This window comes from Falco cherrug, chromosome 2 (genome assembly GCF_023634085.1).
Source record: "Falco cherrug isolate bFalChe1 chromosome 2, bFalChe1.pri, whole genome shotgun sequence".
Taxonomy (NCBI): Eukaryota; Metazoa; Chordata; class Aves; order Falconiformes; family Falconidae; genus Falco; species Falco cherrug.
This window is the reverse complement of record NC_073698.1, coordinates 96,925,812-96,952,525: the sequence shown is the minus strand read 5'-3', so window position 1 is coordinate 96,952,525 and position 26,714 is coordinate 96,925,812. Positions and strand designations below refer to the sequence as shown.

Sequence of the window (26,714 nt, the reverse complement as noted above, 5' to 3'; positions counted from 1 at the left end):
AGATTACATAGTGCTGTCTTTATTAGTCCCTCTAGTATGCTGAAATGCTTGGCTTCTAATACCTTCTTGCTTGTGACAAAATCATGGTTTAGGAGGAGGTAGAAAATGCTGAATATATAATTTTCATTTGTGACCACATCAGGTGTATCAACATAAACATGTAGTTTTTCACACTTTTTTTGCATGCACTGATGGTTTTACCCTTTTTGCCAAAAAATTGTTAATGGGCCTTTCTTAAATTCCCTTCCCTTTATCTCCCTTGATCATCAGACTGTATTGAGAGAAACTCTTTTAGATATTTAATCTTTTACATCTTTGTCCTTAGGCATTTTAGGGCATTATTCAGTGACAAAGTGAGATAGTAAATATGGTAGTCACAGTATTCAATCTGTTGTGCTGGTTAAGCATACAACAAGAGAGATCTTTTTGAATTTGTGTAATTTGTTGGTAACTTCCTTGCTTGGTTAGTTTTTGCCCTCATGCTCTCTGAGTCATAGAGGAATAGTTAATTATACTTCATGGGTGAGAGGGAGTGAGGGCTGGCTGATGTGTGTGCTGCTGTCTGTGAAGGCTTAGTGGGAAAAGGGGTGGCTGGGGGATGGATCATTTCAGTGGTCTTGAGACAACGGAAAAATACCTCTTTGGGAACCACTAGCAGCAGCAGCAGCTGCTGTCCAAGGCTCTCTGACCTTGTTGCTCTCCCAAGAAGAAAGTGCAACAGTTTCACAATTAATTTTGTTAACAATTAATTTGTATATTGCTCCTGATTGGCTTAGCACTTCTGACACAGAAAATATTAGCTTTATTTGATAAGGCAGAAATACCTTATTTTGAGCTACAGGAAAGCTATACTGTCATTTTTGCTAGAAAGTAAGTTTGTGTTCACAGCAAGTACTGCACTTCCTTATTGTATGTTATGTAAGGTCTCATTTGAGCTTGATGTGTGTGATATTTCACAGGAACTCCAGGATATTGCGATTTTTCAGAATGCACCGTCAGGCAAAGCAAATAATACCAGTTCTCAAAATCCCAGTTTATAGGAACATAGTATTTTATGAAATATACTACTTCAAAAGTGATGATGAAGTGGTGACACAAATCAATAACGCTAGGGGATTTTCGAAGCGGAGACAAGTCTGAAACATCTTTCCTTTAGTCTTCCTGTTGTGCACTGGTACTGGCTTCTGCTCAAGCCTTACTTTTAGTGTCAGTTCTAATTCTTCTGAGTTTATCTGACAGATTTATCTCTGTCAACCACAGGATTTGTATGCCATCTTATACTTTAGTTTCTGGTGTCTGTACTTAACTGATTTGTTTCTTATCTGCCTAGTCTATCTTTTCATTTTTGGTAAAGTGGATTTATCTTGGTTTTGTGATTAAATGGAAGGAGTTGCTAAGGAATCAGATCTGGATCTGTTATTACGTTTTAGCATTGTTCCTTGGAAACCTGATTATATCTTGCAAATTAGAGTAACATCTCGAAGGTAGCGACTCCTGCATAGCTTGTTAAATATCCCAGTTTTTACTTCTAGATTCTTACTGAGGCAGAGTTAAATAACGGCTCTTTATTAACGATATTTAAATATTTATCGTCTCTCAAAATGAACAGTTGTGAAAAAGCACGGAAAATACTTTTCTAGACAAATTCAAATCCATGTCTGTTAAGCCTCTGTTTATATTCCCTTTTCAACTACATAGCTGATTCCTGTTTTTTGTTACTTGGTGGGCTGTAAAATTCACCTTTGTGTCTGATGCGTTGAAAACGTGCAGCATATGCATATATTTTGCTACTGCTGATAATTGGATTAGAGTTTTGCCAGTACTACTTGCTTCTAAGAGCTTATGGTATAGATACATTTGCATTTATTGAAGAATTTCAGTTGGTCTGACTGGGAAGTTTCCAGAGTATATATGTGTATTTTCTCCTTCTGTCCTTGCTTCTGAACACCTTACAGCTTTACTCGTGTGAGCAGCCTTCATTAATAAAGAGTCTCCATTCTGAGATGTTTCTTGACATTTCTCAGTGTTTTTCTGTCGTGAAGCTCTTGTTTCTACTGACAGTACGGCACTGAAATGGAGACAGTACGGAGAGCTCATTGACCTGGTATCAGATGCCTTTGGACACAATGAACTTTCAGTCATCCGTAGATGAAAACCTTGAGCATGAAAGTGTTGGATTGTGTTTTGTTGTGTTTTTTTTTTTAAGTGTCTGCCTCCCTGCTTCCATGTCGGCTTATAATTGGTAATGGTGCAGCTGATCAGTTTCAGAAAGTAAATGCATGATGTGGTTGCATCTGACAGGAGGGATTGAGTTCAGGAACCAAAAAGGACCAGTTCTTCAGCAAATCAAATGTACTTCAGTGATGCTTACTTGAAATTTACACATTTGATGGAAGCTAAAAACACTGGGCAGGAATAATCGTTCCTGTTGGCAAGGAACAGGAAATCAAGGTGATGAACTAAGAGACGATTAAGAAGTTAGACCACTCAAAAAGATGTGTATTTAGGAAGGAAGCAGGAGTGAAAATATGAATAAACAGAGCATGCAAGCATGGGCTATAAAGGAAGGAAATTCCTGTATTAAGACAGTGGACCCAGGGGTATTTCTATGCCAGGTTCATGTACTGGCTACCTCCTAACCTCTATTAAATGGGGAACTGAACAGGCACCAACTCTTTCACCTTGATTTCCATAGCAAGGAAACCCTGGTGAAAGTGCTGGAACTTTTGTGGATGCAGTTGGCCCCCAGCATCGGCATATTGATGAGCACCTTTTGCTGCTCTCTGACAGGTATGGGGATACTTAACCTAACCCCTCCCTCCAGAGCTGCAGAGACATCATGAGGTAGGGCACGCTTTGCCACAGCAATTGCTGTTTAGCTCCCTGTGGTTGCTGCTATGGGTTATGGGCCCAGAGGGGAGTTACTTGTCAGGTAGGAACAGTGCTGGCACCTCAGAATAAACAAAACATCCCCATGCTAGGCCAGCACTAGCAAAGTGAAAATCAGAGTACAAAGAAGCAAGTAAATGAAGAATAATTTTTGCTCCACTGAGGGATCTAAGGTTGCCCTCTGTATACAAGCAAGCTTCTAGCAGTTGCTGAAACAGATTTGACAGCAGCATTTTTTACAATTAAATCAGAACTTCCCAGTGTCACGAAGTGAAGCTGGAGATGGAAGTTGGGAGATGTGCTATTTCCTCACTTGTTGAGCTTCCTAAAAAAAAATGTGACATTATTGCTTTTAAATATTTTTTGTCTCTAATCTCCTTTAAGATGAGTGTGAGTGACGCAAGGCATTTTCCTGCTGCTGAGACATACCTAGGTGGAGCAGCAGATGACCATCTGGAGAGTCAGGACTCTGGGCAGCAAACTGCTTGTGCAGTGTCTTTAGTAATCATAACTCTTGGCAGTCTAAGGTTTACTCTTAATTTATACCCCTAGGATGTGTTTCTTAGATAGTGCAACATAGTGAAAGATTGGTGGCCCAGGGGACATCTGCCCTGTCTTCCACATACTCCCATCCCCACTGCCAGGGAATGGTGGGGGTAAGAGAAGGCTGCCTTGTCAGTTTTGTTCAAGGTGAGCGTTCCTGGACCTTAATAGGGTCATCTTGCAGATAGAAGAGTTTTCAGCTGCCTGCTTGCCTTAGAAATCTGTCCCATTATCTGTTATTTGAACTCCATGTTGGGTTTGGATCATATTTTAGTTTCTGCCCTGGAGAGCTAGCGATTTCGGTACTGCTGCTTCACTTCAGTGTTATCACGTCTATATACTGTTGGCTCTCACCACTCTGAAATTGTGTGCTGTTGGTCCATCAAGAATTGCTAATTAGAGAAGATTGGTGGAAAAACTATGTGTGTGTGTTTCAGTTTCAAAGATTCTCTGAACCTTTGGCATGTAGTTCATTACCAAGACAACTGAGAGCCTGCACTCAAAATGATGGGATGATATTAGTATTACCTTTGTCGAGGTTTGTACTAGGAAAAGAGGAACGACTGGAGGAGGAAAACTTATGTCCTCCCCTTCTCCACCATGGCTTGTTTCGGTTTATTTTTATGTTAAGGTCAAGAAAGTATCTAGCTGCTTCTTTTAATCTATAGTGCATGGGATGGCTAAATATAGAAATGCGCATGCAATATTTATGTTGCTGTGAGACAAAGATATGATCTTTAACTTGGCCTGATTGGAAAATAAAAGCTTTTGTGTCAGGATAGCTCTTTTGGTCAGAACCACAATTGCTTTTTTAAAGCCTATAATCATTATGCTGCAGCCCCTAGTATTAATGATGTTTACAAGTACCTTGTATTTCCCTTTCCATTTGGGATTAAAGTGGTCCCATATAAACACATAGCGTTTCTTGATAAACAATGGTGCTGAAATACGTAAGCAGTGCTCATTTCATATATAATGTTCAAAATCTCACTCCTTTTTCTGTGAGGTTGCCTTTCTTAGTAAACTATCGATTCTTAATTCTTGACCACTGATTGAATCTGCATTTCCTCCGCCAGTACTGTCCCCGGCTGTACTTCGGTTCTGAGGAGCTAATAAGTAATGAATGGCAAGCCATGTCTTGCTGGGCTCAGCCGCCTGCTGTCAGAGTAGGTCAGTGGAGAAACTGTGGCTCTTTTGAATTCAAGAGTGTCCTCTATACATTTTTCCACAGCAGGAAAAGGGGAAACATGAAGTCAGGGGAGTTCTGCAGCAGCTCTGGAGAGGGGTTTAGCTGATGCAGACTTGATGCAATACTGATGAACATGTGTGGAAAGCTGAGCAGCAGAGATCATGGGGAATTCTCTGTTTCTACTTGCCCAGTTTCTACTTGCCCAGTAAGATCTTTAACACAATACATGCATTCTTTGAGGTGAAGAATATCCCCTTGTTATTTTGAAACTGATTATAGTTGCATCTTTAATGTCACATGGCTATACCATGACTTTAATAAGGGGGTTTCTTTCTTTGGTTTGCTTTCTGCAGGTGTAGTTAGAGTGTTGTGTGTTGCACGTAAGTCAACTCACCCATTATTTCCTTCAACCTGGTCAGGGTCAATATGACTGTTAGACAGCAAATGTTTTGATAACGACTGTTTTGTCAACATGAAAAAATACTTCCTGCAAAGGGTAAAATCGGTGAAGACAGGAAAAAAAATATCTAATTTCCTTGGGACTTAATAGTACAGAAATTTTAAACCCTTGATTAGAATTTATATCTTACTCTGTTTCAAGCATTTTGCTTACTTCCTCTTTTCTCTGTGTCTTTAAGAGGAGGAAACTTAGAAGATGAGAATCCAAAGCTGAAGAAAAATCTATTAAAAATAATGCACTAAAAATATTGAAAGGATTTAAAAGAAGTAATTTTGATGGAAAAAAGCATCATATTGGTAATTGCATTTACTTTGGTAACTTTTCCCTGAAAAAAACCAGTGTTTTCTGTGTGTTGAAATGAGTGTGGGTATTCTGCAGTAATTTGGAGTGGAGTCTTTCTGCTCCCTTTTTTTCACATTTGTCTTTCCCATTCTCAACAGGATTTACCCAAAACCAGTACATTGAGTTGGTTTTTTACTATCTTTTGCTACTTCCTTAGTATTCTAACATTGACTTAGTATCTGGGATTGGCTCGGAGCAGCATCTAGCAAGTAGTCGCTAGCGCAGGTGATGTTTCAGGGAAATTGGAAAATCTCTCCTTTTTAAAGCTGTCTGTGTGCAAGTATCTTGAGTTATTTACCAGTGTTTTCAGTGAACTTAAAACCTGTAAGAGATGCTTTGGTATTAACGGCACCGAATGTTAGCTCTTTCAGATGGCATGGGTTATTGTATTTTATATTGATGTTTAGGATAACTGATGGACTGCCATTAGCATCCTTGGTCATCAGGAAGGCATAGAGGTTCTGAAGTAGATAGTAAGTATCTTGCATCCTTTTTCTGTTGCTTTAACTAGATAATATAACCTTTTCTGGCCAATGTTTTTTTTTTAATATATGTTTGACCCCTATGTCAGGTAACTAACTGCAAACCAAAAAACTAATCCTGCGAACACCAAAGGATACATGAAACCTGCTCAGATAACCATTTTTACTGACATTGCTGAAGTGAATAGTGACTCATTTGCACGTACTAAGAAATCTATGAGTAGAAATGTTAGTTCTCAGAAGTGTGAAGGTGTGCAACAATTATGCTTTAAAATACGTTTTATCTTGATATAAGGAATTACCTCAGGAGAAAGCACTCTTACGTGCTTTATCAGAAACAATAAGAATACTCTAAAGTGTTTCTTTTCAAAGCCTTTCAGAAATTGTACTATGCAGAGTATGCCTCTTCTTGTGTTTATGCTAATTTTCAGAGGTTTTGACTGGGCTGTTTAGTATGACATGCGCCACAGGAGTCTATTAAATAAAATATACATAGATGAAAATTCCTATGAAGTTACCATTTTTTTTCTTTTTTAATGTTATTTCTTCATCAGTAGGTGAATGACATGTATAATACAAAATTGTATTTTAAAAATGTTTATTCTTCCACACTGATAATTTCTGCTTTTCATTAGATTAGCCTAGTTTAATACGCTGGCTGTCATGCACTAACAAAAAATACTGCACCATGTGGCTGGAACTCTACCGGCAGGTTTGTAGGTCCAACCAATTCATAGTAGGAGTTCCTGAGTTTCCAAGTAATGAACATTTCTATATACATCTTTCAACAAAGCTGTAACTTTGAATCTCAACATCCAGCTTTGTGCATTAAATATCAGGTATTCTGTTCTGTGAATTGTGCATTAGATATCAGGTATTCCATTCTGTGAAACATCCGTGTACTTCCAATGTATTTCCCTATAAGCTGTAATGTGTTCCTAAGAGGCTGTATGTGCATGATGTATAGGTTCAGCATGGTTTGGTTTCAAACTCTGGACCTTAGCAACTTTGCCATACATGACCTGTCATGTTAATAATAGGTATTTTAAAAAAAATAGAATAGGTAATACTGAATATTTTGCTGGGATGTTATGAATATCCTAAAAAAGACGGGAGACTTAGTTTATAGTCCACTCTTCAGTGTTTGATTGGCCAGCTGGTTACTCTGTATGGAGAACTTTAACGGGTATGTGGGTATGTGTGGCATTAGTAGTTTTAGGAAATCTTAATTGCCTATGCTGTTGCTTTGATGCAAATCGCAAGAAATTAAACTGAAGGAAGTAATTCTGGTGTTGTGTTATTTTGCTTTCGATCTTCTGAACAAATTTAAGTTTACTGTAGACTGATCAAAGTTAGGAAACCCAAAAATGTCACTGAAGTGATGTGCCTAGCAAACCTGGTAAAATACCGCTTGTAAAATATCTGAGTGCTCTTCCTGAACTTTCTTGCTTCCTTTTTATGGCCATTAACTGCACTGTATTGTTTCTGGTTTGCAGGTTGTTATCCCACCTGACATTTATATATGCTGAGTCCTTATCCTGTGTCATATGCATACTTTCTCTGACATCATACAAATAATGCATGCCACATCCATAAAATACATTTGTTGCAAGATGTTCTTCACTGTTCGTTATAAAGGAATGTTCTGTAGATAGATAAACATGTATTTGGGAGCTTTAGATTCCCTGAATTTGAAGGGAGTTAGGCTCTTTAATGTAGGCACAGACTCTGTGTTGGGCCTATGCTTTATTTTTTTCTTACTCTGCTAGTTTTTATATAGAAGATTCTAAAGATTAAAGGGTAAAGTGGTAAGGTCCGTTAGAAGGGTTGAGTGGGACTTGGTGACTAGAAATGGAAGTATGGATAATTGAATCTGTTCAAGTGTGTTGTGATTTAAAAAAAAATGTTTCTTTCATGCTAACATCAAAACCACACAATGCTCAGATATAGAAAATTAAGTGTTCTTGAGACATTAACTGAAAGATCAAGCATCATAAGGCAGCAATGCAAACTTCCTTAATTTAGTCACATAACTACGTATCATCCCTGGCCAGTAAGGGTAATTTACTGGAAATCATTTTAATTCTTGTCCTTCCTGGTAGTACTGTACCACACTTGTCAATTTGAAACACCACCTGCTCATTTTTGCTTGCAAACTGCAATGTTTCTTTTACCATGTATACATACAAAGATTTCAGTATGTGTTTGTATACATGCAAGCTGTATGCCTTATTTGCAAATGTATCTTGGCATATGTATTTTTCAACTAGGAATGTGAGTGGGTTTTGCTGGTCAGGCTTTACAAGAGGCATATACATTTGTATTCAAATAAAAGTGATTTTTGAAATCATGCTGGTTTCCTGCATGGAGAGTCCGTATTAGAAATAAAAAGTACACTTCTGTTTTACCAGTTTATGGACTCTGAAATTTTAATACATAAATGTTACTTACGTAGATCCCAGTTGCAGACATCAGGAGATAGTTGTCCTGGTTTTCAGATTACGTGCTTTTTGTCAGAATAAGTCAAAAGTGTATATTTTATATTCCACATGTTACAGACCAAGAACCTAACCAGAATTATGCCTGATTTCTATGAGGTAATGCTCGAGGCTTTGCACAGCTACGCTCTTTCATTTTAGTGCAGCACTGTTATTAACATTGACTTTTACCCCACGAGGTACTAGCAGAAGTCATTCTGTCTGCCTTAGATATTTTTGAGCTTTTTCCCTTACCAGTAATACATTCATCTGTGGTAGACAGCTCATGCTACAGATCTAAATGGGAAGTGGTTAAAGTATACATATGATAATGGATGAAAAAGAGAAACCAAGTTCAACTAGGGTATTAATTTTCTGAGAAGAAGTGGTAGTGTGTTGCTTGACTAGAATGCTTGTTTTATTTACAAAAAAAGACTCCCATGTCTTAGCTCAGAGGACAGTGCTGGCACTGCTAGTTGCTTGGAAGAAAAAGTATGTTACGGAATGCAACTGCAAAATGTGCATGGCATTTCTGAGGCAATTAAGAGATCCTGAGCGTTAAGGGAAAGTAACTCATGTTCTGTCTAGTTCTAGTAATGTTCATGCTCCAGGCAAACTTTACACAAAGATAGGTTTTTATTAGTAGCATTAGGACTATTTGATTGTGATTGTGAAATTTACACTATGATGTGAGTATCTACAACACACTACCTTGTGTAGGAACACCAAGCTGCTTGCTTGTTACCAGTCAGCTCCTTCGTTAATCGTTATTCTTTCAATTTGTGTCCTCCTGCATCTTTACATTTATTTTTTTTTGTCTTTTTGCTGTGAACTCTCACTTTCAGTATGATCTGAATTTTAGAACAAGAAGAACATTCAAACTGTAAATTCAGTATCCTGAAAATATTTTTCAGGCAAATATATCAGTGTAAACACTAGCTTTGGTAGGAGTGGTTGTAACTGAGCAGCTTTTGCTCTGGCAACTAAGAGCAAGTGTGCGTGAGAGGAGGTGGCCTAACACCTAGAGGCTTGTCTGGATGGGATCACCATAAAAAAAGCACTTTCGGGTGCAAGCTGAAAATATGAAGATGAGAGCAAGCAGTAGGGAGGCCACCCCCATGTCAAGGTGGAAGTTTGGCCTTTCTGTGTATCTTCTGTGTGGCTCCTCAGCAGGCTATTGCAATTACATGGTAGAGGAGAGAAGTGGCCATCTATAACCATCCATTTAGAAATGGCTTTTGGGTGCAGGCACAGGCGGTTGGCGTGGAGCAACAGGAGTACTTTTGTTACTGTGCACTGTGAGTTCATCTGTTTGCTGCTAGTTTTTGGAGGTGTGTATTTAGCATTAAGAGTCAGAAAGTCTCAGTCGCTAATTCAGCTCTGCAAGCCACCAGTATCTGGTCTCAGACAGGTCATGCTAGTCTTTATCTCGATATACAAATATTTAAAATGAGAAGAACATCTGTTAACATCATAGGTTGGTGTGTAGATGATTTAATGGTTGTAGCAGTCTAAATTAGGTAAAGTGCTGTGATAACACCACTAAGATGGCTCTAAGCCACCAGTATGATGCAGCTGTGAAAAGGCTAATGTGCTTCTATGATGCATTAGACGTGATTTTTTTTTTTTTTTAAAGAGAGAGGGCTAAATGCTAATAGCATTTCACAAAGCCTTCCTGGGGCCTCATTTGGAATATTGTGTCCGATGCTCTTCCCTTGCAGTGAACAGAAAGATGGACTTAAATTGTAACAGTTGCAAAGACAGGCAGGCTGCTAGGCTGATTGGAGCTACAGAGTATTTATCTTTCAAAGAGCAAATTAGAAAGCTTTTGTCATTTAGCTTAGTCAAATGAAGGTTGAGAAGGGATAAAGCTGTTATTCATAAATAAATTTATGGGTAAACATCAACAGTGAAGAACTGTTTCAGCTAAAGTATAACCTATTTTTCTGGTATTGGTATTATAAATTGGTCCTGAATGAATTTTGACAAGAACTTCTATAAACTTTCCTCACCATTTTGTCTGAACAGGACAGTGAGGCAAAGAACCCGAACATTTTTAAGCCTGAGTTTAGTGAGCTGCAGATATTTTATTGTGGAATGTCTATAGAAGGTTAAGTTATGAGGTGAGTCTTTGGATTTGAAGTGTTGAGGTCTCCAAGGGGTCTGAAGGGAGACTGAAACTGTTTGTTTTCATTAAATTTATTTGGCACTAACAACGTGCTTCAGCATTTCCAGGTTCCTTGTGGATAAGAAGTATGTTTTTTCTGCTTTTCTCCTAAACCTTCAATAACAACTTACTTTACTTATCCCATGTTCTACTGCCCATCTTCTCACATTCACTTGCAACCAATTACAAGATCTGGGATCAGGAGTGAATGGCTCCCTCTCGGGAAATAGAAGATAAAATAGATGGTTTTATCCCTTTTTGTTTGTGATGCATGGTCCACTTCCTTTGATTGTTTAGAAGTTGTTACTGGGTCTTTAAAAAAATGCAACTGTTGCGAAGACATAAGATACAGACAGCGCCCACAAGCTCCATCTCTCCCTCTATGTTAATCTATAATTACAGCCTTTCCTATAGCTATTTTGCCTTTTGTAGGGTATTGAGAAGCATTTTGTGGTGTTTAGGGCAGATGGAGCAGATATACTATGAACACTTCAGAACTGAACATTCATCTAGTTGCACATCCATCCGGAAGGGACCGTCCCATGTCTCTGAACTATGCTGAGGGACACATTGAAATGCCGGGTTGGTGATCCAGACAAGGTGTTGCATTCTTTATGCTGCTTAAATTTTGCTGTTTGGTGTGTGTGGAGAAGTTTTTCTGTCATGCTGTCTGAAGAATATATGTATTTGCCGCCTCCTGTACCCCAGAAGGGTTGTTCTCAGTAGGTGGTGTCTTGCAGTTTGGTTATCCTTCTGCCTTTGCAATTGCAGCATTTCTGTGGGAAAGTGGACTTCCGGGCAAATCAGCATATCGTCAAAAACTTCAGATTGAAAGGAGAAATACAGAAGGAAAATGACATGTGAAATTCCTTCACAGGCTCGAACTTTGGTATTAAACAGCCAGAATGTGGGCGGGAAGTAGAGGAGGATAAAAAACAGTGCTTCCATTAGGTTGTCTATTTTTTCAGAAAGCTGTGCAACCTGAGAGACATGTAGTGCTTATAACACATTCATGGCATAGCTGCTTCCTGGTAAGTGTGCAACAGGAAGAAGTGTTGTTCTTAAATTAGTAAGTGAAAAAGCAGCTGGTAAAGGATGGGCTGCAGCTTTCTAGATTTTATTCTGGACAGGATTTAAAGAGAACATTCTTTTCAGTGTTTCATTGGAGGGTCAGATTTAAAAGTAAGATCTAATTTAATGGGAGTTTTAGGCTCAGGCCATGTTGTGCCACCAAACATTCAGTTGACTGTGAAAAGAGCTCTGTGTTTCAGGTCACTATTGTCATAATAAAAAAATGATTCTTACAGAGAATCACTATAACCTGAATTTTTATAAAATACATAGGTAGACAGTAGAGAACTCTTTGAGAAAGTGAACTAGTTAAATAAGATATTATTCCTGCTTCTACCAACAATTTTCTGTGTGTTTTTAAATGTATTATTTGAAAAGGAGACACATTAATTTTATAATTGGGGCCAGCTGAATGTCACTTTTGGTTTTTTTCCCATAAAAAGACTGTAACTCCCATTTAGGGTGAATTATATTTCAAAAATGAGTTCAGAAGAGTGCATTTGCTGATTAAATTTAATAGCCAATCTTTTGAAAGTTTTAGCCATAATATTTATAGTATAGTAGACAGCCAAAAAAATGGATGTGATGTATAGTTTACTTTGAGATCAAATATGAGAAACATGCTAGGGAATACTTTTTAATGGAAGGGGCTTACACTGTGGTAAATTTCTTTCCTGTTCAACACCTTACAGATTCAGCCTGGGGCGGGGGGGTGGGGGGGGTGGCGGGGGGAATGCACCAAGACCTTGTCTTTCATGGACAACTGTGTGGTAGCAACTGCACAGTTTATATTTAAACCATTGGATTATCTCTAATACTTTCAGATGGTCTGAAGCAAACTTCTAGCAATGCCCTTCATGATGAGTTCCTATAATTAATGGTTCCTGAAAGTACCAGGCCTCCAGCACTTCCTCTTTCCTGCAGCTCTCTGAAGTGTGAAGTTCAAGGATCAAAGAAATGTTAACTATATTGGCTTTAGGCTGTGCAAAGTATAAACCCAGATCACTTGTTTGCTGTGAAGTTCTAGGACTTGTCTGTGCGAGCAAGTTAACTAGCATCAGCCAGACTATTAACAGCTGTAGTGATCATGCTAAAATCCTCTTACTCTAGTAAGAAAAACATTTTGAGGTGAGCTGGGCTTCTTTTGGATGAAGATTGTTAAGCCAAAGCCCTATTTATTACAAAAAAATCCAAACCAAACAACCCAACCACCCAGATCCCTTCATGGAAGGTTTAAACTAGTCTAGACTAGATTCTGTCACCATTATACTGGTAAATTTTCTGTGCTAGGAAACCATCAAATGGTAAGAATCGTTATTTTCCTTCAGTCTTGCGGGCTTTGGGGAGGCACAGGCACTTATTAATGTGATGAGGTGTGGATGGGATGATTCTTGGCTTCATATGGGTAATTTGTGGGGGAAAATGATGGGCCTTCATTTGTAAATGATTCTCTTGACCTTTCTGGCAAGGAGGTATGTGTGGGTAAACGAAGTGTCTTTTTCATGTCTCTGGTGATGGAAACTAGAATGTAAACACTGCAGTACAAGGGATGCCGGGAGCTTGTGAGCAGAAAGGGAAAATAAACAGAGGAGAAGAGTTTCCTGAAGGCAAATACTGAAATTCATTTCATGGCTTTTTGGTCAGTTTACCAGTGTGGTGTTCGGGGGTTTATTGGTGTTTTGTTTTGGTTTGGTTTTTTGTTTTGTTTTGTTTTGTTGTTAAAGATCAGCATCAATCTACTACTAATAGTTACAGATATTTGTGTTACTGTTATCCTAACTAGCAAAAAAATGTCAACATGCTGATGAATAGGAGAGACTCAAAGTGCCAACTTCTGAGAAATGTCTGGGATCACCAGTTATAATTGGCTTCTGTATGAGTTACAACCATGGGATTATTTAGGTTTTGAAGCCTAGTTCCAAGAGCATGATTCATATCAACAGACCTGCTTCCTCCATGGGATGTGGCGGTGGTGTATTTGCAGGGTCAGGCCTTACTGGTGGTGGGAGCCAGGATAACTGAATCTCGTTCTACCTTCAGTGCCAGCAGACAGTATATGAAAGTGAAGAACAAGAGATAGTACAACATTAAATACATTTGTGTGACTGATTGAGACCTCTTCAGCAGAAATAAGAATAAATGCCACCTTATGTTATCCTGGCACATACCTTTCAATGTTGAGTGCTTATCAGCAAGATCCAAGTATTTTGAACTTTATTTCCCGGTTGCATTTAGGGTCAAATAAAGATAATTAGATACCACTTTCAGCCTTAAAGTGTACTTAACACAGTGTGGCTCAACAGAGGAATTAGTTATTTATTTGTAAATACTGTGTTCATTGATGATACTGTATTTACACTTGATTTTTATATATTGGACACAAAAAGGTTGTTGAAAGGCTGCCTTGTTATAGTGTACATAAATATTTTCCATCATTTGTAATTTAAATATAACCTCAGTCTGCTGTCTTTATTTCAGATAAATCAGAGAGTTACTTTTCCTTTTTAGTTTCAGTATTGGAAGAATCAAGATGTAATAGAAATTACTTTTTAGCAGACACCTTCTGGCACTGAATCATTCATCTGTACTCATTAAGTAAAGTATACGGTTATTAAATGGCCACTCAGTAATACAGTAGCAGCATAGGAGGGGGATATGTGCTTTCTTCACTGAGTCTACATCATTTCAGCAGAGGCTGAGATTTTTAAATGAAGAAGATGCGGTTGCACAGATTTTACTACAAGCTGTGAGGATCCTGGAGCTTAAACCCCCAGGCTGTATGTGAATATTTCACCTGGAGGAGAGGCTGCCTCCCTTGCCCTCCCAAATGAGCACTCGCTCCTGCTCTCTCACATGTCCTTGTAAACACACATAGGCACTGGTCAGCTTCCTGAGGATTTCAGCATGTGGCATATTAGAGGATTCAGGAAGAGACCCCATTAATTCTCTGGGAGGAGTACGATTTTGGACAGCAGCAGGACACAAAGGTAGACAAGAGAGAACTGAGATCACTGTTGTTGCCCTGAAGGGATGGGGTTGCATTTGATGGAAGAGAAGCCTGGATCTGCTGCTGTGTTAAGAGGAAAGGAACGATGTGACTCACTACTGTTTTATCATCATGAGAAGGGGAAGTATAGTGGCTCACAAGAAAAAATGAAGAAAAGCTTTTTTTGTACTATTATATACTAATAGTGCAAATTTAGAAGTACTGCAAATGGGAAAGAAACACAAGGCTTAAGTACAGGTAAGTTTATCAGCATGTGAAGCAAAATAGCATGTGATGTGTGCCATGAAAATGTGACACTGTATTTGAATGAGGTGGGGCTGGAAGAAGAGGGAATAATACTGGGAATAAGCTCAGGATAACAATTAATGACAGGTCTAGCTTTAAATCCAATGTAACTCTTCTAGATTTTTATTTTTCCAGAACTATAGTCTTTTGGGCAATCATCATACAGGTTACGTTAAACAAGGATGTAAATCATAGGAAGTTAATTGCAAAGATAATGTGAAAGATTAAAGTTTTCATTTACACTAATTTAATATTTTGCTTTACATTCACCTCTCTGATACACCAGTCCTGAATTGTATTAATGCTAAGGAAAAGCTCCTGCAGCATTTGCAGCACGTGGGTTGCACCACCAAAGCGCTGATGATACTGTGCAGAAAGGCAACTGCATTCTTCATCATTTGAAACTTGGTTTGTACTTCAGTGAGGAAATTATGGGAAAGCGGAAGAAACAAACACAGGGACATGAATGGAAGAGGAGAAGTTGTGTGAGATAGGAGAATGTATAAAATATGGGAAAAGTTAAAATAAGGTAGAAGGGCAGATTAGCTGACAGGTTCAGGCTATTGATATGTAAATCCATGTTAGGAACAGTCCTACAGCTGGCTGTTAGTGTTCATTGATACTAAGAAGCTGTGATCACCTAACCTATACTAATCTATATTAAGGTTTCTTTTCAAAAGATGCCTGTTATAAATAATGGTGAAGTCATGAGGTGAGTCTTCTGTTTGTGTTGGTATAGTTCATATTGTGTTGATACAAGCTACCAACCCAAATACTGAAATTATTCTAAAAATAGGAATTATGCAGTAAATCAAATGTCTTTTAATATGCTTTATTATTTCGTGTCTTGGGGGAATCGGCCTCTCCCAATTTGTTTGCTGATGATACCAAACTAAGTGGGGAGGTGGACACTTTGGAAGGGAGAGCCATGCTGCAGGAAGCCCTGGAATAGGCTGGAAGCGTGGGCTAACAAGAACCTTATGAAGTTTGACAAGGACTTTGATCTGGGAAGACATCATCCAGGAGTGAAGCACAGGCTGGCATCTACCTGGCTGGGAAGCAGCTCCATGGAAAAGGGCCCTGGGGCTCCTGGTAGACAAGCAGCTCAATATGAGGGAGCAGTGTGCTGCGGCAGGAAAGCCAGCCAACAGGATGCTGGGCTGCATCAACAAAGGCATCATCATCAGAGATAAAGGAGTCATTATCCCACTCTTAATTGGTGCTGGTCTGGCCACACCTAGAATACTGCATTCGGTTTTGGTGCCCACTATATAAAAACGATCTGAACAGGTTGGAGAGGGTCCAAGGAAGTGCCACAAAGATGATCAAAGGACTGGGAAGCCTGCCATATGAGAAAAGGCTGAGAGAACTGGGTTTGTTCAGCCTTGAGAAAGGAACGCTTAGTAGGAGACCTTATCACCGTGTTCTAGTATTTAAAGGGTTGCAAATAAGATGGAGATTGCCTCTTTCCAAGGAGTCACATGGAAAAGACAAGAGGTAACGGGTACAAGTTACACCTGGGGACATTGTGATTGGACACGAGGAAAATTTTTCACAATGAGAACAATTGTCCATTGGAATAATCCTGCTGGAGAAGTGGTGGATTCTGCAACATTGGACACTTAAGATTCAGCTGAACCATCAGGGTGCTGGGTCATCTTGTCTAGACCATGAGTTTGCCAAGACCAGGTGGTCCTCGAGGTCCCTTCCAACCTGGTATTCTATGATTATATAAAATCATCTTAAATTCAGCCTTAATTCCCGTAAGCCCCTCCCCCAAGGAGGGATGTTTGAGACAAGACAGGAAGGTATCTTTGGTTAGTTTGTGCTTTCTAGGAAAAATCGGTGAAGGTGTGCTATCATCTACTTTATTCCAGTGGAATAAAGATAAGCACACTTGTCCTTGGTAAGCAGTGCCAAGAAAACCCTGGTTTTAATTAAAACCCATTCCTCCTTCCTTCCTGCAATACTTAATGTATTTGATTGAACCAAAGGGGTGTTACGTCTCCAGAAAGAATGGCTTAAATAAGTAATGGTAACTCTTGTTAACTGAAATGTAGAATGAGTTTAAGTTGAGATGTAGACTCTATGTAGTTTTATTTGGGTTCTTTGTAGAATGTCTGGGTTTGGGGGATTTTTTGTGGGTTTTTTGTTGTTCTAATTTGAAAGAGTAGATGGTGTTAAATCTAACTTCAGGATTCAGGTACCTACAGTCTGCAAAGCCTGCATACAGCTGCCTTGACATCTAAATATTCCTGTCTGTGTATTTTTACATTAAGTAAGGCAAGGGATTTAAGTGCCTAAACTTCTACTTCTGCACAGACAGCACTGCTGCTTTGGCTTGTCTTCTGCCCAAGTCCCTCTTGGATCCTGAAATTAAGTGTTCCTACTAATTAGCCCTTGTACAGATCTTAGTAATGGCCACCACTGAAAATGAATTCAGCACAAAGTGTAGCAGCCAAGGCTGTGGCATGCTAATCATAGAGCCTGTGTAGGAGCCAGGAAGGTAAATATGGAAAAGATAGGGAGTTGGTTGTCTAGAATAAATCTGAAAATTTCTGGGGCAAGAGGCAGGTGCAAGAGGCTGAGTGGGAGAGTAAAGCAGTGAAAAAATCATTGGAAAGTGAGAAGTGGTGTGGAAGAGCTAACACAGCTGTGAAGAGGACAGAAAACTGAGAGACGATGCTGAGATTAAAGGGAAAGCTAGTATATGTGAGCTGGAAGCTAATGGGAAATGGGATTCTGGTTGCAGGCAGGTGAGGGAGCAATATGTCTTACAATGAAGTCGATGAGAATGAAGCAGTTACTGTAAAGAGGCAAGGAGGCAAGATGAGATCAGAAATAGGAGACTGAGCTTGATGACAGAGTGTGACGGAGGCGGTGGTGTATGTCCCCAGTGTTGGCAATGGTGCAGCTTGGATGAGAAGGAGAGGTGGACAGGTTTTGAGGGAGGCTCTGGGTGTGTGCATTGAACAAGGTGGAGCTTCTCCCTTTCAACAGTTACTGTCTTCAAAAGAGCTGGAAAGTAAACCAAGCTCAGAAAGTTGTCTCGAGTAATGTTAGTGTTACGAAGAACAAGCACTGCGAAGCTGGGAAGGTGAAGAATTAAGGTTGTCTCGAATATGTTAGCTGAACTTCTTTGGACATACGCATTATGATACAGTTTTAAATTGTAAGATATCAGAACTGTATTGTCTTTTCAACTGGACCAGAAGTGTACGAAAACTGTTCAGCCAAGGAGATAGGTCTTTGAAAACTTGCTTTCATTTGTTGTAGGAACCTTAAGACAGGTAGTGAATGGGGCAGTGCGCTACAAGAAAGCAAAGATGTGTCAGTTGGTTAAGGCACATGAATACAACTTCCTCAGAAAAATCAGTTAGAAATATTATATAAGGCTAGGTACTGTGGTAAATGAGTTTTAGGAACCTTTGGTCGAACACTACAGTTTGTAATGCTCCTAATGGAAAAGTTTCATTCCTTAAGTTCACAGACTATGGGGATCATATAATGTACATCTCAGGGGACTGTAATGCAATTTGTTGTTATCCTGACAGCACCGAAGAGGAGCTCTGTGTGAGAACTAGCATTTCTGTCCTCAGAGTGCTGTTCTGAAATGGCACAGAATAACCTGGAGTAAGTAAAGTGTAGAGCTGTGCTGTGACCAGATGCAATTCAGTTAATGGGCAGATCTTCAGTACTCTCTTTTCTCCTATCTGCTGTATTCACTGAATGAAGTTGAGGCCCTATGGAAAAAAATTGCACACCATCACCTAATAAAAAGCCTGTCAGAATAGATATGAACAAGGCAGCCAATTAACTCCAAATCCCTAATAAATAAAAATACAATTGGGACTTCTGAAGTGCTTACCTTAAACATTTATTGGTTTCCACCTCACTGGACGTCTTGTTATTTTAAGAATTTAGGGTTGTTGAGGATGTTGATGCTTATATATAGCTTGTTGAATTTTGTGGGTCTTTTAAATTACTTGTTTTCCATATATTTGTCCTGCAAAAATCTGGATGCACAATATGCAAAGAAAACTTAAAAACTAGGAAACATAGTTATAGTCAGTTTTTTAATTTCTGTTGATTTCAGTAAAATCTTCTTTGAAAAACGGTGCCTTGCTTACTCTTCCAATTATATATTTATTTGCATGAGCAGATGGAGAAGATGAAAAATAATTTTCTTTTGATCTGATGTAATTGTATTTTAGGGGAACTAATTCCATCTCTACCTGGTTATATTCTGACCATGGTCAAAAGTAAAGCTGCAGTTACTGTTTAAAGAGACTAGTTTCAGTGGTTGTGTTCTATCAAATGCAGTTCTTTTCTACTGTTATTGTTAGATGAGCTGCTCTAAATTAGATGGTCTAATTCTGTAATTTTGAATATATGCAGGTGGACTTTTGTGTCAGCATAGCCACACTTGTTTAATTGGAACTCCATATGTTTGCAAAAATCAATTCTATATGGTTGAATAGCACATTTTGAAAATGTTTCTTTAATTCATACTAGTGCTTGGAGAACCTAGCATAACTTCATTTTTTGAGCTTCTCCTTAACTAAGTGACAGTGCACCTGTACACGAACCTTCTTTCAATTTTTAAAGTCATAACTGAGTATGTAGGACTTTCTTGTTACATGTTAACAGTTTTAAGGTAGTTTAAATCTGTGGCTAACAAAGCCTTAACTGTGTTGCTGTCTGTACTCCTAAAAACAAGTGATGAAATATACCTAAGTCATGCAATCCCACTTTCTACCAGTTTGAATTTACATGAGGTTTCTCACAGAAAACTCTTTCATTTAAGTTGTGCTGGGTCTAAAAAAAAATATATATATATGTAGAACTGCTCAAATAAAACACAGTCTTTTTGCAGGGGAAAAAAAGCTTCGAGTTTGCTTCTGGTTAAGCAAATTGATGGGAAATAATCCTGTTAGAAAAGCTGGAGATCCAAATTTTTAAATTGTTGACAATTTGGGGCCATGGGAGTTGATAAAATCAAGAGATGAACTTACGAGGAGTTATGTAAATTTTTTTTTCTTTGTTTTTTTATTGTACACAGGTACCTAAGGATAAAACTGGCCTGAAGGGAAAATCTGGGGGAAACTGGGGATCTTGACTGTTCTTGCACCTGAGTAAGTGAATGCTTAGCTGGAAATCGGCTTTACATGTTAAAACTGTTAAATATTTTTCACAACCTCTGTGCCTAATTACAGTCTGTAACATGAGACAATACCTTGGCTTTTGAATTGAAAAGTTCTAGAAGTACCAGGGCTAGCTAAAAGGTGCAGAGCCTTCAGTGCTTTGCAGTAGGTTTGGTTTTTATTGCTACCCTTAAAGCTTCCATAAAATTAAATATAGATTATATGCAGGATTTCTTGGTATTTTAGTATTTCACCTTTTTAATTATTTATCTTGAGGCTAATTTCTGAGTTTGAATGACTTCTCTATTTCATAAAGTTAAACTTGATCTTGCTGGTTTGTGATCATAATAAGGCACTGAGATTCAGAAGGACTGAATTCCTAAGAAGAGGCCAGGTTAAGTATGAGGCCATCAGAGGACAAAGGCAGAGAAGATGACCTTGTGGTGGGCCTAACGTGATTGTCTTGGAAAGGGTGAATGATCATTTCAGGTTGTTTGAGACAAAAGCTATTGTCTTGGTTAGGTTTGCTTCCAACTAAAGCAATTGGATTACCTTCCATTTAAAATAGGACAGAGACAGCTTTTCTTCACCAGCTTTGCCAGGGCATGTGGCAGACATTCCTAGGCATCCGAAGGTCCCCAGTCCCAAACCTAGCCTACACAGGTTTCTGAAAAGGCAGGAAGAATATTTTTCAGTTATCTACCTAGCTTCCTCTTCTGGCAAGCCAAGCATTGTTCTGGTTACAATAAATTATTTTACGCGTCAAAAAGGTACTTTGTTGTATTATTTAACATTTTCATTTATTCATACATACTCACATATGAAAGGCATGTAATATTAATGAACAGATAAGTATAGTATAGCACAAAATTTCTTTCTACTGGTAACATGTTTTTAATAATGGGCAAGTTAATTGAGTTTTCTGAAACAACTGCCAGAGCTGGAGCCTTTCTGGTATTTATCATGCTAAAAGAATTGTTTAGTTTTAGGATGCTTCAGTAAGTTGAATATCCTTACTGGTATCTACATTAAATTTTACAAACTCTACTTATCAGCTCAGAGTCTCTTGATATAAACTTGTTATCTGTTCATTTTATTCCAAATCTGTGCTGTGGTTTAATCATATTCTTGTACTGAATGCATGAACTTACAAATTGATATCTGTCGTGTCACTTTGTGAAAGAATGTGTTTGTTTTGCCATAGTATTCAGTGGTTTTATCTCTTCATGATAGAGTAGTAGACAAAAAAAGTCTCTCATTGCTTTGGATATTAAAGAGAATTAAATATGCAATTTAAAAGTATGCCAGGCTTTGTGAGCTATACACACATAAGATTTAATTCATTCAGAAATGCATCATGGCAGCATTTAGCATTATTATTCCTTGACTTGTAAGTTGTAAGGGTGAAGCACAAATGCCTGAGACTGCATTCTAAGTAACTTCTTGTTTTCCAGTGTATTTGTCATTCTCATTGAAGTTCTGGTTCCTGTAAATATTATGCCTTGTTATACTTGTGCTCGTTATGTATGGTTTTAGGAATTAGGTCTGTGGACTAGTAAGAAGGTGTAAGATTTATTGAAGGAGAGTTCAGTATTCTTAAATGACAGTACCATGTTTTGAATTCAAAATTGGCTCAACAGCTCTGTTTTAAATCCAGCAGGGAACTTTTGAGAGAGGTTTTTGCGTTGTTTCTTTTAACTTCTATACTAACATGTAGCAAATGTTTTCATTCATTTCCTGTGTTATCAGTCCTGCTCTGCATATTTTAGTCTATTGCTTTTGACAGTGATGAAAGACAGGTATTTCCTGACCTTTTGTATTCTGGTTGCTACATAAGCTCAGCTGTTCATTTTGGGAGTGTTTTCTTCTGTCTTGTTCCCATTTGCTCATTTGGAGGGAAGCACTAGAAACTCCAGGTGCAATTACAGTTTAAATTTCGTGCTTGCGTACGTGAGACAGGAGCTTGCCCATACAAAAGAAAGGTGGTCATTCTGCTGGGTTTGAGGATTTGTAGGTGTAGTGACTCCTGCCTTGACAAAGATACCTTGTGAGTGTTACGTTACTTTTTACTTGAATATTGTCCTTAAGTGTTGTGAGGAAGGCAGAAGTCAAGAACTCTTGAACTAAGAGATGGGGATAATCCAATTAAATTGTGTAGTCTGTTCCTTTATGAATATAGGATTGATCTCTAATTTAGGTGGTTTTACCCAGTTTATTATTTGCCAGTTATTGTAGTTACTGTATCACCTGCACATTTTCTCATTCAGACTTGAAATTCAGTTCCCTGGGGCAAGATTTTCTCTGTTAAGCATGGAAATGACCTGGCCTTGTTTTTGAGAGCATCCTGCACATAGCATTTCTTGTCCCTGGTGTTCTGGAAAGATCGATGTGTTTGTACAAACCTACATTTGGTTTTGAAGCAAGAAAAGACGTACCCGTGATGCAACCCTCTGTGTACTGCATTATGTTCTTTTTCAGGGATCAGTAGATAATAGCCTATACCGTATTTAGAGGCTGAAGTGAAGCCAACTGGTACTGTTGCTACAGCCTATTGATACTGTAGGACAAAGCTCTTGTTTTAGCAGTTAATTTCAGGGAGATTGTTATTATTTTTGTAAATCATAGTGTATGGTTTCTGACAGTTTTTAAAGATGTCATATGCTCTGCTGTTCATAGTCTAGAAGTCTCTGGGGATTGAAAACTCTACAGTATCTCTCTCACAGAGTGCAATTAAGTTTCTAATTAGAGTTGTATCAATTTAGCATCTACTGAAATCCTAAAAAAGTTGATGTTTGATGAAACAATTCTAGAAGGTTTTGTAATCTCATGAGAAATTTTTCGATGAGGATTTTTGGGGGTTTTATACTTCTTATTTAATATTTCTGTTGTTGTTCAGAAAGTGGTATTTGAGTAATGGAAAGCTCCAGTACCTGAAATTTTAATAGAAAGGAACCAAAAAAAAAAAATTATTTAAACTATTTTATTAAAATACCTTGTTCTCAGACATCTAACAGAACTGTCGTTGCAACCCTCCCCCACACTTTCTGTCTTTGAAAGACAACTTATTTTGATCAGACCTAAAATGCTGATGAAATTATATCTCCTTGTTTTGCCTGAAGCCATGTGTCTTAGCCTTTCATTGGTGTTTGGCAAGTTGTTTATCACTACATTTGAAAGGTACCAAAGTCCTGTGGTTGGCCTCAGCATTGAAATATATAGACACTTCCACTTTATGAGGCTGTAAACCAGATAATTCATCACTAGTGGGGATCTGGAAGTAGACGTGGGCTTTTAAAGAACAATATGTTATATTACAAATTCCTCTGGAGGGGGAGTGTTTGTTTTTAGAGATTCCTGGAAAGTGGAACCTATTATGGTGGTGTTGTGCATGTAATAAGTCATGTACTTTGCCTAGGTTGTTATTTTGGGTTTTTTTTCTTAAAGGTCTAAGGTCGTTCAGTCATGCTGTTATAATAATAACAAGTAGCATCCTCTGCAAACACAGAAGATGGGAGAAAATTGTATTTTTTTTAAAGTGTAATATTCTCAACTCTCAATATAAATAAATGTCATGCAAATTCATGTGAACAGCAGTGCAGCTGTATTGCTGTTGTCTGCCCAAATAACTAGTAATGAGAAGGGAAGAGGGGATGACAAGGGGGATACGTATCGGCAGTTGGCATTGTGGTATGAATTAATTGACACTGTGGTTGGGGGAGGGGGGTGTCATTACAGGAGGCTTCATCTGCTGCTCTTCAATATTTAGAAAGCATCTTTAGTGATCCTTTTTGCAAACCAGCTCATGCAGTAACTGGCAAAACAGAAGCAATTAGTGGTGTAATCTCAAAGGGAATCTCAAGCTTCACTTTAAGTACAATGATTAAATCCACTAAAATGATAACCATTGCTGCCAAGAACTCCTGTAATTGGTCACTAATGTATTTTGTTGTAGCAGTCGATAACTACTGGATTTCATGCATGTAATTAGTAACGCATACACGTTTGGTCAGTAAAATTGAAAATCCTAATAACTGAGGCTAGAGGCAGTGGGAAGGAACATAGAGCTGGAGAACTGAAATAGTGCTCTGTTGATGGTACCTAACTAGAACTGTATGCTTCAATAAAACAAGTGTCCTACTGTGCTGGAATACAAATCGGCTGTCTGTGGCAGGATATAGCAAAGACGTTTGGCAGAGAGGGATTTGAAAGCTTCTGGCGTAATGTAATTGAATTGGCCATTTCTTTAAAGATACAGCAAATTGTTTGCTGTGGCATTCATCATCATAAGGAAGGTCAGACAGCTTGCCAAACATATGATATTCATAATAAAAAGTAAAATGGTGACGCTTATATTGAAACACAAATCATGTTACCATATTTGTAAAAGCTGTGGAAATGAATGGGAATATTTTTGGTGGTGCTGAGGCATTAGTAATCTAAGTAACACTGTAATTCAAGAGGGGGAAAGCACATAGTCAGGGAAAAGACCCCCAAGGGAATTCAGCTAGTGAGCAACATATGATCCCCCTGACTTGAGAGGATAGTAGGTGTTTTGGCAGTATTACTGACTCTTCTGATCACTTAAGGGAAGATAAGCTGGTATGATCCTATTTTTTCCCTTTTAAGAAAACAAAGGGGAAAATAACAAAAGAAGAATTACTTAAGGAAGCCTTTAAAAAGAGACAAAAACTAAACTGAAGCATTGCTGGGTTTTGTTAGTCGGTTACACTGTGACAGAACAAGATGATGCAACAACCTGTAGCATATCTGAAATGTTACATGAAATGCTCAATATTGGTACATTGGGAAACGGCTTTCGAGTCACACCCAGAACACTGAACTTAAATTGCATGGTGACAGGAGCTTTGGGCCACAGTGATGCTTCTGCAAAAGAGTAGCTTTTAGCTCTTAGGTTCTAACACATTCAAGAGACTGGCATTTTTATTTCTTGCACCACTGCACCACTGATAGGGTTGGAAATGAGAATCAAAATAATTAGATTGGATATATAGATCCCAGCAAACTGGCCAAGAAAGCAGCTGGGCTGGGGAGGGCTGCTTTGAATGCTGAACTGTGCCACTGCTTTTTTTATGAGAAGGTGAGGACGGAAGGAGTAAACTAGAGTGCAGATGCTTGCCATTTATATTCCAAGCATGTAATAAAATAATTGAATATATGCTTCCTCCTATTAAAGCCTGTTAGAATCAGTGATAAAGTACATTAGCATTATATTAAAAAGGAAGCACAAATTTTCAGGTAGTATATCTTACTTACAATATGCATGGTGCACAGATAGGCATACTAAGAAGTGGTCTTTTGCATCATCCAGGGTGTTTGTCCTTGCTGATACATGACTGTTCCCATCAGCGCATTTTCTGTTATTTTGTCCAACAGTAGCTTTGCAGTATTCCCTCTGGCAGTTTTTTCACAGGTCAACATTTGTTCCCCTCCAAAAAGCTTTTCCTGCTAATCACTCAATATTTTCCATTAACAAAAAAAAAAACAACAAAAAACCCAACAAAAATTTCCATTTACTCCTCCTTGAGTTTCCATATCTGATAAAAAAATGTTTTCCTCTTTCTGCTGTGCAGATTCCTCCTTTAGATATTTGTAAACTATTACCCCACTTTCTCTTTGCCCCACTTTGCCATTTTTCACCTGTACAAATGTATCTGTCAGTCTTTACTCAAGTCACTACTTCATGGTTTCGCTTTTCAGAGACTCCTCTCCATTTAACCAGGAGATTCAGGAGTCCAGGTCCTCCTAAATTTATAGAGGATATATTTTTTATCTACTAGCATGATTTCTGATTATTTTCTTTTTTTTAAAATTCTACTATGTAGCTTGGCTGTCCATGATATCTCCTACTTAATTTATGTCTCAGTGCACTTTTTCCTTTCCTTCCTTATTACTAACTTTTTTTTTTTAATATATCAAATGTGTTATATCTTGCATTTTCCCAAGTAGTATCTCTTTGTTACTTTCCATTTGTATTTCTGTGTTACCTTTCATTGCATCAAGTCCCATGTCCTTCTTTTCCCTACAACTTCCAATCTATCCAGTCAATGTTAAGCATCAGTCCAGAACAGCCTAGTGGTTTGTGTGCACATCTGTGGTGAGGAAAGCAGTGGATGCAGTATCTCCTGTGCTTTGAAACCATATGTACAGAGCTATGTCTCTGCTAATACTGTATGATAATAACACATGCTTAAGTATTTGCCTGCTTTTGCAGAAGCCTGTCCTGCATCCTGTCCCTAAAACACTGGCTGAATTTGTAAGCAAATCCAGCAGTTACTGCCTCCAGTTTTAGTCACTGAAAAAAGCTATGTTGAGCTGTTCCTGAACATCCTCGTTCTGGACTAAATACCAGCATTTTTCTCCTGTTTCCCTATTCCAGATCTCCAGGTGATTCTAGTTGTTAAGTTTTCTTACTGTGCTTTTCAGTTTACTATTTCATGTTGCACTATTCAGTTGTAAAGATAGTGATGAGGAATAGCAAAGTGATGTCTTTTTGTTTTCATCTGTGCAAGCCCATAATATCTAAACCTCCTTCAGAATTTTTCATTTGTGGATCTTGAGGTGCGCTGCAGCCATACTGTACAGCTTGCATGTAAATCTACCATTCAGTGATACTATGTTTTGATGTAGGATTGTAAGA

General features: G+C 38.3%; 1 protein-coding gene across 4 annotated transcripts in view; it reads left to right on the top strand.

Annotated features, from left to right (window-relative positions):
* TBL1X (transducin beta like 1 X-linked) overlaps nt 1-26,714 on the top strand; it is a 199,908-nt gene that overhangs the window by 38,738 nt on the left and 134,456 nt on the right. For 3 of the 4 annotated variants that reach the window (XM_055703302.1, XM_055703298.1, XM_055703299.1), the window contains exon 2: nt 19,975-20,047. The exons of the other annotated variant lie outside the window; for it this stretch is intronic. The gene's annotated coding sequence lies outside the window, so the exon portion shown is untranslated. The remainder of the gene's footprint in view (nt 1-19,974; nt 20,048-26,714) is intronic. 4 annotated transcript variants of the gene reach the window in all.